Raw genomic sequence first — 16,758 nt, forward strand, 5'->3', positions numbered from 1 at the left:
AATTGCACTCCAGAGAGATCTTCGAAGTCAACTCGAAAATGAAAAGTGGAAAAACGAAAAAAATTATTTTCTCCCAAACAGGGCCAGATATTTGAAATTTTGGTATGAAAATATAGGTTTTCGAACACGCTGAATCTATTGCGAGTATTTTCGAAAGCCTATCTTCCTTCGTTTAGATTTTCATCTTGAAAATGGCATTTTTCAAAAATTTGCAAATTTCAATCTGCGATATCTCCTGTTATATTCGTCTGATCGAATTGGGATTTCCGGTTATATAATCAGCGTTGCCTAGGCTTCCACCCTAGCACAAAAACTCGATTTCGAAAATCTCGATTTTTTGGGTCAAAAATGAGCAAGGGGTTGGACCCCCCAAAAATGACTTATTTGCTACTCTGTCTGAAAATTAGGATGTTCCATTACTATCCTAGGATATGGAGTGCATAGAATTTGTTTTGAAGATTCTAGAAAACCAAACAGTTGATGATTCAATAGAGAATTGCACTCCAGAGAGCTCTTCGAAGTCAACTCGAAAATGAAAAGTGGAAAAACAAAAAAAATTATTTTCTCCTGAATTTGGCCAGATATTTGAAATTTTGGTATGAAAATATAGGTTTTCGAACACGCTGAATCTATTGCGAGTATTTTCGAGAGCTTATCTTCCTTCGTTTAGATTTTCATCTTGAAAATGGCATTTTTCAAAAATTTGCAAATTTCAATCTGCGATATCTCCTGTTATATTCGTCTGATCGAATTGGGATTTCCGGTTATATAATCAGCGTTGCCTAGGCTTCCACCCTAGCACAAAAACTCGATTTCGAAAATCTCGATTTTTTGGGTCAAAAATGAGCAAGTGGTTGGACCCCCCTAAAATGACCTATTTGCTACTCTGTCTGGAAATCAGGATGTTCTATTACTATTTTAGGATAAGGAGTGTATAGAATTTGTTTTGAAGATTCTAGAAAACCAAACAGTTGATGATTCAATAAAGAATTGCACTCCAGAGAGCTCTTCGAAGTCAACTCGAAAATGAAAAGTGGAAAAACGAAAAAAATTATTTTCTCCCAAACAGTGCCAGATATTTGAAATTTTGGTATGAAAATATAGGTTTTCCAACACGCTGAATCTATTGCGAGTATTTTCGAAATCCTATCTTCCTTGGTTTAGATTTTCATCTTGAAAATGGCATTTTTCAAAAATTTGCAAATTTCAATCTGCGATATCTCCTGTTATATTTGTCTGATCGAATTGGGATTTCCGGTTATATAATCAGCGTTGCCTAGGCTTCCACCCTACCACAAAAACTCGATTTCGAAAATCTCGATTTTTTGGGTCAAAAATGAGCAAGGGGTTGGACCCCCCAAAAATGACCTATTTGCTACTGTGTCTGAAAATTAGGATGTTCCATTACTATCCTAGGATATGGAGTGCATAGAATTTGTTTTGAAGATTCTAGAAAACCAAATAGTTGATGATTCAATAGAGAATTGCACTCCAGAGAGCTCTTCGAAGTCAACTCGAAAATGAAAAGTGGAAAAACAAAAAAAATTATTTTCTCCTGAATTTGGCCAGATATTTGAAATTTTGGTATGAAAATATAAGTTTTCGAACACGCTGAATCTATTGCGAGTATTTTCGAAAGCTCATCTTCCTTCGTTTAAATTTTCATCCTGAAAATGGCATTTTTCAAAAATTTGCAAATTTAAATCTGCGATATCTCCCGTTATATGCCTCCGATCCAATTGGCATCTGCGTTTTATAATCATCGTTGCCAAGGCTTCTAGTATAACATAAAAAATCGATTTCGAAAACCTCGATATTTTGGGTCAAAAATGAACTAACCGCTTGCCTAAAATGACCTAAAATGACCTTTTGACTCCTCTGTCTAAGAATGATGGTGTTCTAACACTGTCCCCAGGATATGAAATGCATAGAGAAGGTTTTGTAGATTCTACGAAACCAAAGAGTTGATAGTTCAGCAAAGAATTGCACTCCAGACTGTCCCTGAAACCTTTAAGTACCTATTTGAATTTCAGTTTTGTTCCCCAATAAAAAATATGCCGAAACCCGGGATCGAACCAGGGACCTTTAGATCTTCAGTCTAACGCTCTCCCAACTGAGCTATTTCGGCTGATGATTTTAGGACAATGACCCCTTCACACTGGGCTGTAAAATGGAAATGAAAAATGAATAATAATTATTTACTAATATCACTAATATAATAATTATTGCACTACTTAACAAGTTCATTCAATGGACTTTCCAACAATGATACAGATTTTAGGTAAAAGTTGATTGAGAGATTTTTCTAAATTTTCAATTGCAATTTGATATTGGAAAGCTTAATATGTTAACTAAGTTTTGACGCAAAAACTTGGATAACTAGAATATAATCTTAAGGGAAAATGAATTACCTGAATATAAGCCATTTTTTATCACCTTTTAGTATTTGTTGGTTCGAAGTTTAGAGATATATATTTTTATATATGAAATGAGCACTTTTTAAGTACTTTTACGAATTTCATTTCACATCAAAACGAATGCCGAAACCCGGGATCGAACCAGGGACCTTTAGATCTTCAGTCTAACGCTCTCCCAACTGAGCTATTTCGGCTTATAATTTTAGGACAATGAGCGACTGTTACCAGGCAATGAACACAACACCAAATAAGTTGCAATAGCTCATTATCGCACATAAGGGCCATAAAAAGTCAAACACCTACAAGAAATGAGTTTCTTGTAATATTTTTAATTAAGTCATAAGGTGTTATGAGGACCATATTTTGTGTGCGTAATAGGCAATCATACGCCAATGCACATGGTATATATTCATTTTTCAGCAGTGTAGACGCCTTTGTGTAAAACTAGTAGACAATATGTAAACCTGTTCCTACGAAATCAGACTTTAAGTAACACTACAAAAAGATATGCCGAAACCCGGGATCGAACCAGGGACCTTTAGATCTTCAGTCTAACGCTCTCCCAACTGAGCTATTTCGGCTGATGCTTTTAGGTCAGCCAGTCCCAGTTATGACTGCAGTGAACTTGAAATTTTAAATGAATAGTAATAGGTACGATACAAACGTATAAGTGGGCGCGTGCTGTGGCAGTGCTCTATCATAAATCCATTTTTCGAACGAAAAGTCGACAGTACTTTTCGTCCTGATTCACTTTTCGTACTGATTTACTTTTCGTCCGGCTGTTCGTCACTGAGCCATATATTAGAACCCGGAGAGATTGAATCAATTTTGTTAATACAGAATTTGATGAAAACATAAGTGCGTGTGGCAATATCTGCCATTTGATGTTGTCAAATTGTTTATTTTTTCCAGGTAAGCCGCTCTTCACTTTTTTTTATAATTGAGTTTATTATAATCCTCTTTTTCCGTTTAACAAATCAAGATCAATCTCAAATCAATATAGGTAGGCGTAAACATAGCCTTCAGGCTTTGTAATTTCACTTCTCGCCTTTGAGAACAAACTCACCACTTAATTTATGAATTCTCTTTCCCACGACTGTATATTTCAACAGTTTTCAGTTTTCCACAAAAAATATGCAGAATACAATAAAATAACCCTTTATCTGATCCATCGAAACGGGCATCCTACCCTAATAACCGTAAAACGTCAAACGCCCGATATCGCCATAACCGCCCGACGCGTAATATGAATAGATGGCGCTGGCGGCGAGTGTATAAGCCGCAATATTTATAAATAAATACGTATTATATGTATATATTTACACGAAAACTGCGCCGTTGCGGTCGGTGTTTCCATTCACCGGCCGGGCGTAAATTCGGATTTACGCCTTTCGATGACGTTTTTCGAGGGCACCTATGGGAACTTTTTCGACGCCCGGGCGGACCCACCGACCCCGGGTCGCATTTGCACGCGGATGGACGTCCGGATGGGGTCGTAAAAAGAAACGGCCGACGCGGATCGCTGGAAGGCAATGAAGATCGGGGGGGATTGAAAAGTTTCCGAGTTTTTGTTGTCGATTCGTATGATCTATCTCGAATATTTGACGGATTATAATATTCCGAGGGTTTTTTACCATATGTTAGGGGCGTGGGTCAAGAATTGGGGGGATAGAAGGGGTGCTGAGTCTGTATTCCAACAAAACAGAATATCTTCACCCACAAAAAATAATGTTCTGCGTTGTCATCGCATTACGGGAAAACGGTTGAACCGATTTTATTCATTTTTTCTTTAAAACCTTCCTCAGCCTTCTTGTAAGGTTCCTACGTGAAAAAACCTAGAAAAGTTTCCTAGAAAATTGGTAAAATCAATAAAACTCAACGAAATTAAATTTAAATTTCGCGTGCAATGTTGGTTGTTGCGCACTCCACGGCTGACAGTTGACAAATGAACAACACGCCATGATTCAAACCGACAAGCCATTCGGGTGCAAACTTCTTCAATTTCCAGGGTGTAGTCCTAAGCCTTAGTTCAATGATTTTCGCACTAACTGTCTCGACAATTGCTGACATGAGTATGCCTGTAAGAGGTGTTGGATTGAGATTCAGATTTGATGAAGGCCTCTTTAACCTGAAGCGCCTCAGAGTAAAACCCGTTTATCACGGAACTTCAATATGCAGACGACTGCGCACTTATCGCTAGCAGCTCAGAGGATCTACAAATAATGTTGGACACCTATAAACATAATATACGAAGCTTTAGGCTTTGGACTCAATATCGACAAAACCAAAATCTTGGTAAGTCCGACAGAAAGCCTTCAAACAGATATCAGCCTGGAGGATGAAACTCTGGAACAGGTCGAGCAGTTCAAATACTTGGGAAGCTTCATAAATACTAGGGCTAACCTGGACACGGAAATACACAACCGTATCAATTCGGCATCACGGGCATTCTGGAAGCTAAAGGATAGAGTGTTTCAAAATCACGACTTCAATCTGAAGACCAAGACAGCTGTTTACAAAGCAATGGTCCTCCTAACGCTTCTTCACGGAAACGAAAGCTGAACGCCCTACAGGCGACATCTTAAACAGCTTGAACAAACTCAACATCGTCATCTAAGAAAAATAGTGCAGTTTCAGATGCGGAAGTCTTGCGGCCCGCGAGTTGTATAACAATTGAGACGAGGGACCAACTCTGATAGAGCGGCCACATTCTGAGGATGCAAGACACAAGACTTCCCAAAATAGCTATGTATGGCGTATTCACAGAGGAAGCTCGGAAACCAGGAGGCCCAGTATAAGAGGTTTGAGGATATACTGCATCAATCCCTAAAATCAGTTAATGCCATCATAACTGGGAACAACTAGCGTTAGACAGATCACAGTGGAGGTCTTTGGTCCACAGTTATAATGAAGACTCGAGAAGAATACAGCGGCGTCCAGATCTCGTTGGTGACTATCCATGCCCAGAGTGTGGATCTGTGGGTCACGGTTGGATCTCTTCAGTCCCGTAGGGCATACAGTCGCAAGAAGCCCTAAGAAATTATAAGTTTGATCGCTCCGATAGTTTCGTTTTGGAGTCTTTTTGTAGATTTATTCTGGGTAACAAGATACCAATGAATGAATGAATGAGGGTGCTACATCTCGCACTCAAAAGAAGGCGTTATCTACAAGAACCTAAATTTTACTTTGCTACATCATATCTAGGTACATAAAATCCTTTGAGAATAAACTAACAAGAATTATCTCCTATCCTAAAGATTAAGTAGATATTCGATTGCAATCTGTTCAAACCTATTTTCTTTGTTTATTTTATTCATTAACATAATTCTACAAATCATCAATCATGATGTTCCCGCAGAATAAAAAAGACAAAAATAGCATCCACTATGTTGGATGTATCATTGTGTATCTCTTGAGTGCCCCAGTAAACAACTTGGAGGATTTCTTCTGTTTTATTTCTTGTGGTAATTTGTTGTATACCGTTGTCGTCTGGTAGAAAGGTGAATATTTGCTCTTATGTTATCTCGATGGTAGTTGTTCAGTGGTCTATTCTGGTAATTATGAACGTTCAGTCTTTTCTTCATACAGTGTTTTGAGCAGGCCATGCTATTTCAAGCTTAAACAATGTGATCCTCGTTTTAACTCATGTTTAACATAAATGAATTGTGTCTTTCGTGATGTTCAAGTGCACAGTTCGATAATCTTCTTGATTAACCAAACCAAATCGAAAACCCTAACCCCTAGCATGAATGCTTATCCTACAAAAGATATCCCGCTTTCGTATACGACGTTAGTTGCCCATTACGCCGAGAACTCGTCTAAAGTGGCCCTAACGTCATTCATCTCGCAGGACGACGGGTCAAAATTCAAAGGGCCATTCGACATTCAGGTCGGCCGTGAAAGACGACGAAATACGACGTGCGGATAGAGGAGCCCATCTTCGCGCTATACTCCGGCCATACACCGAAATTGATATTCTATTCAAATATGCAAATCTCCCCGAATGAAGAGAGGGTCCAGGAGGGATCTCCGCCGGTAGAGCCGGTCTTACGTTTTCGGGGATTATATAAAGCTGCATATTTATTAGCGGGAATATAGCCGGGAACGGCTTAGTCGGGCGGGATTAGCACCCAATTCGCAAGTGTGGAGGTGGAGTGTAGATACGCTGTTAAATCGGGGTAATCAGGGGTCTTTCTACGGGGGATTGGTCAAGGATGCACTTTGTCAGATTTGGTAGTTTCCAATTTTCCCTATTTCCAGGTTCCATGTTCCACACTGTCCCTCGTTATGATGGTGAAACGTCTCATATTTGATGTTCACAGGATAAATGGTTTATGTTTGGATCAGGTAACTCTTGAAATGAAATGAACAACGACAATAAGCGATACTCGAGATGAATATCAGAGAATATGGGTGGTTGCCAGGTGAATTCATCTATAGAAAATGGGAAAAAATTGAGGGAAGAATAATCAATAATTATCACCAACGAAATTGCGGTACCTCATTCATCGTTTTAAAAATACTACTTCCTTAACCGAATGGAATAGAAGAAGTGAGTGTATGCTTTTTTTTTATAATAGTACTTAGTATAATTCCAAGTGATGGCATAGCTCATTATGAAAACTCAAAATGGATGAATCGGAAAAAATCGTGAAGAAAAAAGTGTATGTAGTAGGTATGATTTTTCATTGAAATTGAAAATTTTCAATTGCAGTTTCATTTGAAGATCTTCGTAACTCGAACTTGAACCAATGTAATTTGCATTGATTTCATTGCAATTTTATTTCTAGTGAGCGCCTTCTTCAAAACTTTCACGTTTCTTCCCCTCTGTCGCCCCATAGGCATCCCCTAAACACAATCAAGCCGCGAGTTGCCGAATTCCTCGGCAGACACGTTCTTAATTGAAATTTGCCAGAAGTTTCGCGCGCTGGCAGTTTGTGCATCCAGTCAAGATGAAACACATGCTACTAAATGTTTTAAGATGCAATTAAGAACATCGAATCAGAGCATAAAATAATTGTACCCATTCCGTGCTGTGTAAATGTAATTAGAGACGAGCCGAATGCGGTTTGGGGAGGGGGTGGTTTTCTACGCGCCGGCTTTATTAAACCAGGCCACCCAAAACTTTCCGTCTTGTGGAGATTGTGCTCGAGTTTGGTGAAACTCTTTCGATTTTTTTCCATGGCTAAAACGAAAGAAACTGTCATTGTATCCGGACCAGTGTGTGAAACTGTCGATAATTTTTGTACTCTTGAATATAGATAAGAGTAGGTACTGTCGGTACGATCATGATATGTGTTCCTTACAGGGCCGAAATAGCTCAGTTGGGAGAGCGTTAGACTGAAGATCTAAAGGTCCCTGGTTCGATCCCGGGTTTCGGCAGAATTTTTTGATACCTACAGATCATCGAATTTCATCAACTAACATTTCCATATTAGTCACGTACCTAACGTTTCACCCTGAAAGAGTTGCAGGCAAAGGACCAATTTTTTTAAAGTAATTCATATGAGATACTAAAAAAAAAAAATAAGAGTCTCGTCGGACAAGATTTGTTATCATGGTTTCATTATAAAATATTTGAGTTAAAACCTCGGTAAATTCTACACTCGATGTCCTCAAATGCATTTGGAGTTTGGAGGTATAGAACATCTTGAGCTCACTCCAAAATTAAGAATTCAAAAGAGTTTGCATTCACCTTGACTACTAGACGTTGGAAAAATTCAGAAGTATAATGCCTCAACATTCAATTCGAAAGTGATAATCGAATGTTTGAACTAGCCAACACACCATCATCTGAGGTAACAACAGAAGAAGGACCATTTTTTCTAAGATGAATAGGCTACTGACCGTGGTTATTTGTCAGCGTCATAGCAGAACAAAAATCTCACCTCTCACCTCTATGAAAGGGTATTGGAATTGGCGAAATACATTAAACGCAAGCATGCGTTAGGAAGTATTTATGATCTCCCAACGCCACCTGGCGATTCAACTCTGTTTTTCTCTGCCATTCACAGAACAAAACTCTATCTATTATACACAGCGAGTAGAATGAGAAGCACAGAATACTAATCTTCGGTATTTAATACATATTTTATAAAAAATACTCGAATTGGTCGATTTTATTTTAACTACCACTTTGATGTATCATTGGGTAGTTATAGTCCTTCACCGTCTACAAAAAGTAAAGAGGGTAGTTGTGTTTTTTCAAATTGCCATTCTTGTGTGCAAGAAATGGTTGGACCTTTTGTTGGTGAGGAAGCATTTGATGTTTTTTTTTTACTTATCCTTCACAAAGGTCGAATATAAGTGTAACTATTGAAGTATTTGCAGGAATCAATAATCCGGTATAGGTAATTGAAAAAACTGACTTTCAACCAAATTATTACATACACCTGAAAGTGGAATCCATCTCCTTACTACCCAGCACAGGGCCGAAATAGCTCAGTTGGGAGAGCGTTAGACTGAAGATCTAAAGGTCCCTGGTTCGATCCCGGGTTTCGGCAAAATTTTTTGATACCTACAGCTCATTGAATTTCATCTACTTACAGTTTAATATTAGTCACTCACATAACGTTTCACACTGAAAGAGTTCCAGGCAAAAGACCAAGTTTTTTAATGTAATTCGTATGAGAAACTAAAAAAAAAAATTAAGCGTATCGTCGGACGGGATTTGTTATCATGATTCCATTATGAAATATTTGAGTTAAAACATCGGTAAATTCTTCACTCGATTTCCTCAAATACATTTGGAGTTTGGAGGTATAGAACATCTTGAACTCACTCCAAAACTTAAGAATTTAAAAGAGTTTGCATTCACCTTGACTACTAGACGTTGGAAAAATTCAGAGAAGTATAATGCCTCAACATTCAATTCGAAAGTGACAATCAAATGTTTGAACTAGCCAACACACCATCATTCGAGGTAACAACAGAAGGACCATTTTTTCCAAGATGTATAGCCTACTGACCATGGTTATTTGTCAGCGTCATAGCAGAACAAAATTCTCAAGGGTATTGGAATTGGCGAAATTTATTAAACACAAGCATGCACTAGAAAGTATTTATGAGCTCCCAACGCCACCTGGCGATTCAACTCTGTTTCTTCTCTGCCATTCACAGAACAAAACTCTGTCTATTACACACAGTGAGTAAAACATCTGAAAGTGGAATCCATCTCAATGCCACCCAGCACAGGGCCGAAATAGCTCAGTTGGGAGAGCGTTAGACTGAAGATCTAAAGGTCCCTGGTTCGATCCCGGGTTTCGGCAGTACTTTTTGCCAATAATTTTTAAAGTATTGATGAGTATTAGGTGGTTAACAAGTATTTATTTGATTTTTTTATATTGTATTACCTTTTTTTCCGAAACAGCTCGGTTTGTAAAAGACAGTTGAAAATCCTAAAACCCATAAAAAATTGTTATTGGTAGTAATATCTCACTAACGGTTTCATCGAATGAAATGAATTTCGCAATAGAAATCACCCACGTCTTCCAGTTTTCTCATTATGACCAGTACGTACCATAAAAATACCAAAAATTCAAAGAACCCAACTCTTGAAACTAAGTTGGACGCTATCTAACGAATATTTGAACGTTTTTCAAAATAAAAGTATTCTCCATATTTTCTGGTATAATGCGCAGTTTTCGAGTAATTTGATGTTCAAAAATTGAAACGAATCTGTGAAATATGAAAAATTGGGTACTTTGGCCGAATACAACTCTGTTCAAAAGATCCACAGATGTGTAATGTCACAGATTCAGCTAGTTATTCCGAAAGTAATTTTGTCTTTCCAGGGATGGCACAGTTCATTATGAAAACTTAAAATGGCTATATTTTTTATCAAGACCGAATCAGAAAAAAAGTGTTTCTTTTGACCTCAAGAATCTACTGTTGATACTTTCCCAACTAGTTCTGCCTAGGAAGTTTTCCCTTATTATCAATAGATCATTGTCATTTCTGTTGTTATACTGCTATTCTTTATGAATTTTTATCTATATTCTTCATTCTTTGCGTCTAGTTGATGTTTGTTAATATTGGAATGAAGCTTGACAAGAAGTTGATTGCGTAGTTTATTAAAAAAAACTCAGATTTGCTAAATTGAGTGGACGGATCGATCCAGGGACAAAACCAACCACCAAAACGGCGCGAAAAAAAATTTCCCCCGACATAAAATATAATTGCACCTTTTCCGGAACACCAACATAATAGGAAACTCATATCCTTCGCGATTATGCCTCGGGACGATCCCACACGCGCCACAAGATCTCATAAGGCACCAGATGAAACCCCCCCGCGTTGGGGTCGGGGGTCGAAAGCGCCGGGTTTCGGAAGAGAGGAGAACAAATATTACAAGTCGCATGAGTTGAGTTCCTTACGTGCAAGGAATAGGCGGGATGAGACAAGATGGAAAGCGCAATTTCAAACGGCCATTAACCCAACTCGGCATCGCATAGCTGAGCAGACTAGTTTTCCTTCTCTTTCCGCCACCCCCGAGGCCACCCCGGGCGGCGGACGCCCACCCCCCCGTACCAGCTCGCAATCTTATACTTTTTACCCGCAGAGGTGGACTCGCGATTTTTATGTGGTTTCTGGAAATCTGGATTTTGCCAATAACTAGATCAGGACCTGTGATTTTATTCTATGGATAGGTCCACGAAAGTCTCGTTTTCGACAGTCTCGTCTCGTCTCGTTTTCTAGACGAGACTTCGAACTTTTCATCGACGAGACGAGACGAGATATTTCTCGGTCCCGTCTCGCTTCTCGTAATAGAGTCTTGCAGGGGTCTCGTAGTCTCGTGAATATTTTGGACAATAAAGGAGTTTTGCTTCCGAATTTGAGAACTTTTTCGTTTTTATATCTCTATTTTGTATTTTTTCTCATTTAAGATTTCAAAATCCCAAAAAATTGAGTTGTCTTCATTGAAAATTGTATCACAATGATCAAGAGCAAAAATTCTTCATTCTATTGCAATAATAAGCATACCAAGACGATCGCACTTGGTGAAAACTTTCAGGGTGTGTTTATGTAAAACACGAGTCGAGCTGATGCTTGTGGATCAAGAGATCGGTAGATATTCATTCATTCATTTATTGCTGTATCCCTATAACCAGAATAAATCTACAAAAAGACTCAAAAACAAAAATATCGGTGCGATCAAACTTATGATTTCTTAGCGCTACTTGCTACTGTATGCCCTCCTGTGTCTGAAGAGACCCAACCGTGACCTACAGATCCTTCCACATTCCGGGCATGGATAGTCACCAACCAGATCTGGCCACCGCTGTATTCTTCTCGAGTCTCCATTATAACTGTGGAACGCACTCTGGCAGACCCTTGCTCGATCGCCAGTGAGGCAATCAGTGGAACCCCACGTCTGTCACTGAATCTCCAGATATTGGAGAGCTAAGGAGGACTTGACTAATCAGTTCATAAGGGTATCGATGAAAATAAGGATGCTAGCGTCTGCTAAATTCATAATTTAATTCATTGCTGTATCCCGTTACCAAGAATGAACCTACAACAAGATTGAAAAAAAATTGGTGCTTTCAAACCCTAATTTCCTAAGGCTACTTGCGACTGTGTGCCCTCCTGTGACTGAAGAGACCCAACCTTGACCTACAGATTCTTCCACATGGATAGTCACAACCAGATCTGGCCACCGCTGTATTCTTCTCGAGTCTCCATTATAACTGTGGACCAAAGACCTCCGCTGTGATCTGTCTAACGCTAGTTGTTCCCAGTTTTGATTGGCATTAACTGATTTTAGGGATTGATGTAGTATATCCTTAAAACGCTTATACTGGCCTATTGGTTTCCGAGCTCCCTCTGTGAATTCGCCATACAGAGCTATTTTGGAGAGTCTTGTGTCTTGCATCCTCAGAATGTGGCCGTTCTATGTGAGTCAGGCCCTCATTACTTGAGTCTCAATTGTTATACAACTCGCACGCTGCAAGACTTCTGCATTTGAAACTTTGTGGAACCATCTGATGTGCATTATCTGTCTAAGATGACGTTGTTGCGTTTGTTCAAGCTGTTTAATGTGTCGCCTGTAGGGATACCAGCTTTCGCTTCCGTAAAGAAACGTTGGGAGGACCACTGCTTTGTAAACAGCTGTCTTGGTCTTCAGATTGAGGTCGTGATTTTGAAACACTCTGACCTTTAGCTTCCAGAATGCCCGTGATGCCGAATTGATACGGTTGTGTATTTCCATGTGCAGGTTAGACTCCATCCAAAGGATTTATAAGCACCCTGAGAACTTAAAAAAAAACAAAAACGTTTCTCTATGAAAATGTGTGTAAAAAGTTTATTTCTTCTGGAAATAAACGTGTAGGCGACTTATAAAACAGCTTGAACAAACGCAACAACGTCATCTAAGACAGATTATGCACATCAGATGGTTCCACAAAGTTTCAAATGCAGAAGTCTTGCAACGCGAGAGTTGTACAACAATTGAGACTCAAGTAACGAGGGCCCTACTCAGATGGAGCGTCCACATTCTGAGGATGCAAGACACAAGACTCCCCAAAATAGTTCTGTACGGCGAATTCACAGAGGGAGCTCGGAAACCAGGAGGCCAGTGTATAAGGATAAACTGCATCAATCCCTAAAATCAGTTAATGCCATTCATAACTGGGAACAACTAGGGTTAGACAGGTCACAGTGGAGGTCTTTGGTACACAGTTATAATGGAGACTCGAGAAGGATACAGCGGCGGCCAGATCTGGTTGGTGACTATCCATGCCCTGAGTGTGGAAGGATCTGCAGGTCACGGTTGGGTCTCTTCAGTCACAGGAGGGCACACAGACGCAATTAGCCCTAAGAAATTATAAGTCTGTTTGCACCGTTACTTTTTTTTTTGTCCTTTTGTAGATTTATTCCCGGTAAAGGGATACAGTAATGATCGAATGAAAACGTGTAGATTATTTGTTTTTTGAGAAAACACTTTTTTTTCATACAGATAGTCGCTTTTAATTCCCAAAGTGTATTAAACAAAAAGATTGATAAGGGGTGTGGGTAATTGATAGGTGTTATAACATAGCTCTTCTTTATTTCATCTAGTCGACGTTTCAATTCCGATGGGGACCTTCTTCGGGACTCTAAAAACACACAAAATTGACAGTAGGAAACAGCGTGACAGATGTAGCAAGCTTCGAACAAGAGTACTAACCGAAATACAGAGTTTCAAGTTTTTAACTGCAAAACACCAACCAATAAGCAGGTAAATTAATGATGACATTAAAGACAGGAAGGCATACATAAAAATCGTTATCTGACAAGAAAAGACAGTGCTTAAAGTTCTTAAAAATACAACACAAGGTTATAATCAAGGAGACACAGAAAAGAATTGACATGTAAACCACAGAGCTAATTGTTTTACTTTGGTCTTAACTGATTGAAACGTCGACTAGATGAAATAAAGAAGAGTTATTTTAAAACACATATCAATTACCCACACCCCTTATCAATCTTTTTGTTTAATACTGAGTAACTATAGAGTCATTCGGGGTAACTGAGCGCAGTGGGTAAGTGTGCGCAGTGCGTATATCTCGACATTGCAATGTATGAAAGAGGGGTTCATTTGGGTGGAGCAAGGGCGCAGAATCGACATATTAGTTTTTCATAGGAGTGCGCCGTGCCACGTTTCTTTAACTTTTTATTTGCAATCAATCAAATTCACTAGTTTTCTTGTTAATTTTTAGCATCTCTGCAAATTCTGCCAAGTCCAAGTTCCGAGTGCCTCAGTGTTAAACAATATTTTATTCGATCATGGGCATATTAATCTAAATTTAGGTACTCTTAGCTGCTTAACTTTATAAGAACGTCAATTCAAATTTTGGCTTACTGGGGAAAGTGTGCGCGGTTAAGTGTGCGCATAGATTCATTATAAGGGCATTAGTTCAGTGAGGAATAAATTATGACATTGTTGTTTTTCTTGGTTAAGACTCGATCAATATTGTCCTATTTGTTCAGAAAAATATGAAGAGCCACCAACAGGGGAATGTATCAAGTGTTGTGTTCACCAAGATTTGTGGCACGAACAATAATGCACTGCTTGTAAAAAGGCGCTTCTGTATTGACAATAAACAGCATTTCTCTAATATTGTAACATTTTGATGACATTGTTTTGTAATTTGTTTTGATTGTGTGGTTCACTTACCCCGTGAGGGTGCGCACACTTACCCGCGATACGGGGCATGTGAACGCACTCCGACTTTCTCTATTAAATTCTTTTTTGCGGAAAGAAAACGTTTTTGTTTGTTTGCTTTTTGATGTTTTTTTATAGATTAGAAAATTCTCTATCTTATGAATATGTTTTAATTTTCCTAGCTTCAACATTTGAAACGGGGTATGGCTTGAAAGGCAAAAGTTCGCACAGTTGCCCCGAATGACTCTATCTACGCAGTATATAAAAAAACGGCGTTCGCAGCGATACGGACCTGCAGACCTCCGGTATCTAGCAGGCACGGGCGATATCTCTGCGAAACGGCCGTTTCCGCTTCATTTCCCAATCCGTGGGACTTACGACGCTCGCTGCCACGATCCCCGGGAATTGCACCGGATCCCGCCGCGAGCCAAAGGCTTAGGGCGCTCGCGGATCCGCCCCCGCAGACCGTACACTCCATTTAACGTCGAAAACGACGGCAGCCCACCCCGCGCTCGTTTCGGGGGGGGCCAAATCTGCAATTGTCACGCTCGACGCCGATCTCAGAGTGCGTGCGAATTCGTTTCGAGATAATGAAGACGAAAACAACTGAACGACGACATCCGCACGGCCTACTCGACGGTCGTTTGGGGTCGGGTATCCGGTTTAACCTTAATGCTGGTAGAGAGCCGATAAACGGACTTTAGACGTCATAACCCTATTTTAAAGGGCGCTATGACGGTATGACGGCCAACTTTGGGCGATATTGGCTTAATCGGGGTTTAATAAGCCTTATCGCGGACGCTGTTGGAATTTCGGGCATGAGGCGCATTAATAAAATAGTTATAATAGTCAACCAACTGCAATAATTTAATTTATCATCGATCTGCATTCAACAAAAATATATTAGGTACCTAGAAAACAGTATTAACCCAGTATTATAATGAAATTTATTAACATAGAAGTCAACATAAGGAACGATCAATTTTTCAACCAATTTACAGAGTGGTTTTTTTGCTATCGTCTGTTCTGACAAAAAGTAAAGTAGTACGGGATAAAAGTGTTTTCCATCTGAAACTCGCAATGCGAAAAGTACAGACTTTTCCCAACATCCCACTACTAGAAATGTAATGATCTACTGATTTGGTGCAGAGTTGGGACCATGAATGGAATGACAATATCGTTAGTGATGAATCCAGAATCTTTTGCGTGATGACGTGGTGAAAGATAAGGCCCTCAATTTTTTGTGGGAAAGGCTTGTGTATCACACTGTTGATATCCTGTTGATACCTTTGGTATATCTGCCAAAGGTAACATAGTCGTGCGTTACGTCTAGTAGGTGGAGGAACCAAATGTTCTGCATTGGGATGAGATACCTCGAAAGAAAATTGATCATCTTATTAGCTAGGTTGTACCTAACCCTAAGACACGATATTTTTAGAAATTTCTTGAAGATTAAACTGGAATTAGCTACCTCTACCTATAAAGATTCTAAACTCACTTAGGTTTAGAATTGTTTGTATGAATTGGTCTTTTCAAGTCTCAATATACATACACAGGATGTATTCAAAGGTGAGGCTTTTTTCAACAGAAGTTCGAACTGGTCAAAATAAAGTGTTTCACTAAAAATCACCTATACAAAACTTCCAGTAGGATAAAGTTAAAAAAAATTAGGAAGGATTACTGAAATATATCCTAATAAGACCTTAAATCATTCTTTATCTGAATTATCGCAAAGTCATTGGAAAAAACTTTTCTCGTGATGTCAGACTCAACCAATAGTTTCGTTTAGGATATTGACCCCTTCCATTTTGCCGTGGGAATGAAAATGGAAACATTGGATTGCCGAATTTTTCTAATTATTTAGTAGGTAACTTTAACGACTTTATGAAATGACTCATTTCGACAGGAAGTGACAGAAAAAGACTAGGGACACAAGTGCAAAAAAAATAGTAAAAAAACACTTTTTTACAAAGGTCATCACAATTGTGTTCTTGTTCGAGCCTTAAAACAATCGTAGTAAAAATGCGGTGAAATAGGGTAACAATAATAGCAGTAGTCAACATAAGCACTTTCAATAGACTACCTCAATTTTCTACACTGTTTTCATCCCATATCGCACGATACAACAATTTTTTCAGGTGACCTGATGCAACTAATCGGATAGACTCGGATATACTCAACCATTTATCATCTACC

General features: G+C 39.1%; 1 protein-coding gene and 6 non-coding genes across 7 annotated transcripts in view; 3 read left to right on the forward strand and 4 right to left on the reverse strand.

Annotated features, from left to right (window-relative positions):
• Nucleotides 1-16,758, reverse strand: part of LOC123318394 — a 332,282-nt gene that overhangs the window by 34,812 nt on the left and 280,712 nt on the right. The gene's annotated exons all lie outside the window — the stretch shown is intronic.
• Trnaf-gaa lies at nucleotides 2,056-2,128 on the reverse strand. The gene has a single exon. It is a non-coding gene; the product is annotated as a tRNA-Phe (tRNA).
• Nucleotides 2,539-2,611, reverse strand: Trnaf-gaa. The gene has a single exon. It is a non-coding gene; the product is annotated as a tRNA-Phe (tRNA).
• Nucleotides 2,926-2,998, reverse strand: Trnaf-gaa. Its single transcript has one exon. It is a non-coding gene; the product is annotated as a tRNA-Phe (tRNA).
• Trnaf-gaa lies at nucleotides 7,727-7,799 on the forward strand. Its single transcript has one exon. It is a non-coding gene; the product is annotated as a tRNA-Phe (tRNA).
• Trnaf-gaa lies at nucleotides 8,848-8,920 on the forward strand. Its single transcript has one exon. It is a non-coding gene; the product is annotated as a tRNA-Phe (tRNA).
• Trnaf-gaa lies at nucleotides 9,613-9,685 on the forward strand. The gene has a single exon. It is a non-coding gene; the product is annotated as a tRNA-Phe (tRNA).

The sequence above is a fragment of the Coccinella septempunctata genome, chromosome 8 (assembly GCF_907165205.1).
Source record: "Coccinella septempunctata chromosome 8, icCocSept1.1, whole genome shotgun sequence".
NCBI classification, from domain to species: Eukaryota; Metazoa; Arthropoda; class Insecta; order Coleoptera; family Coccinellidae; genus Coccinella; species Coccinella septempunctata.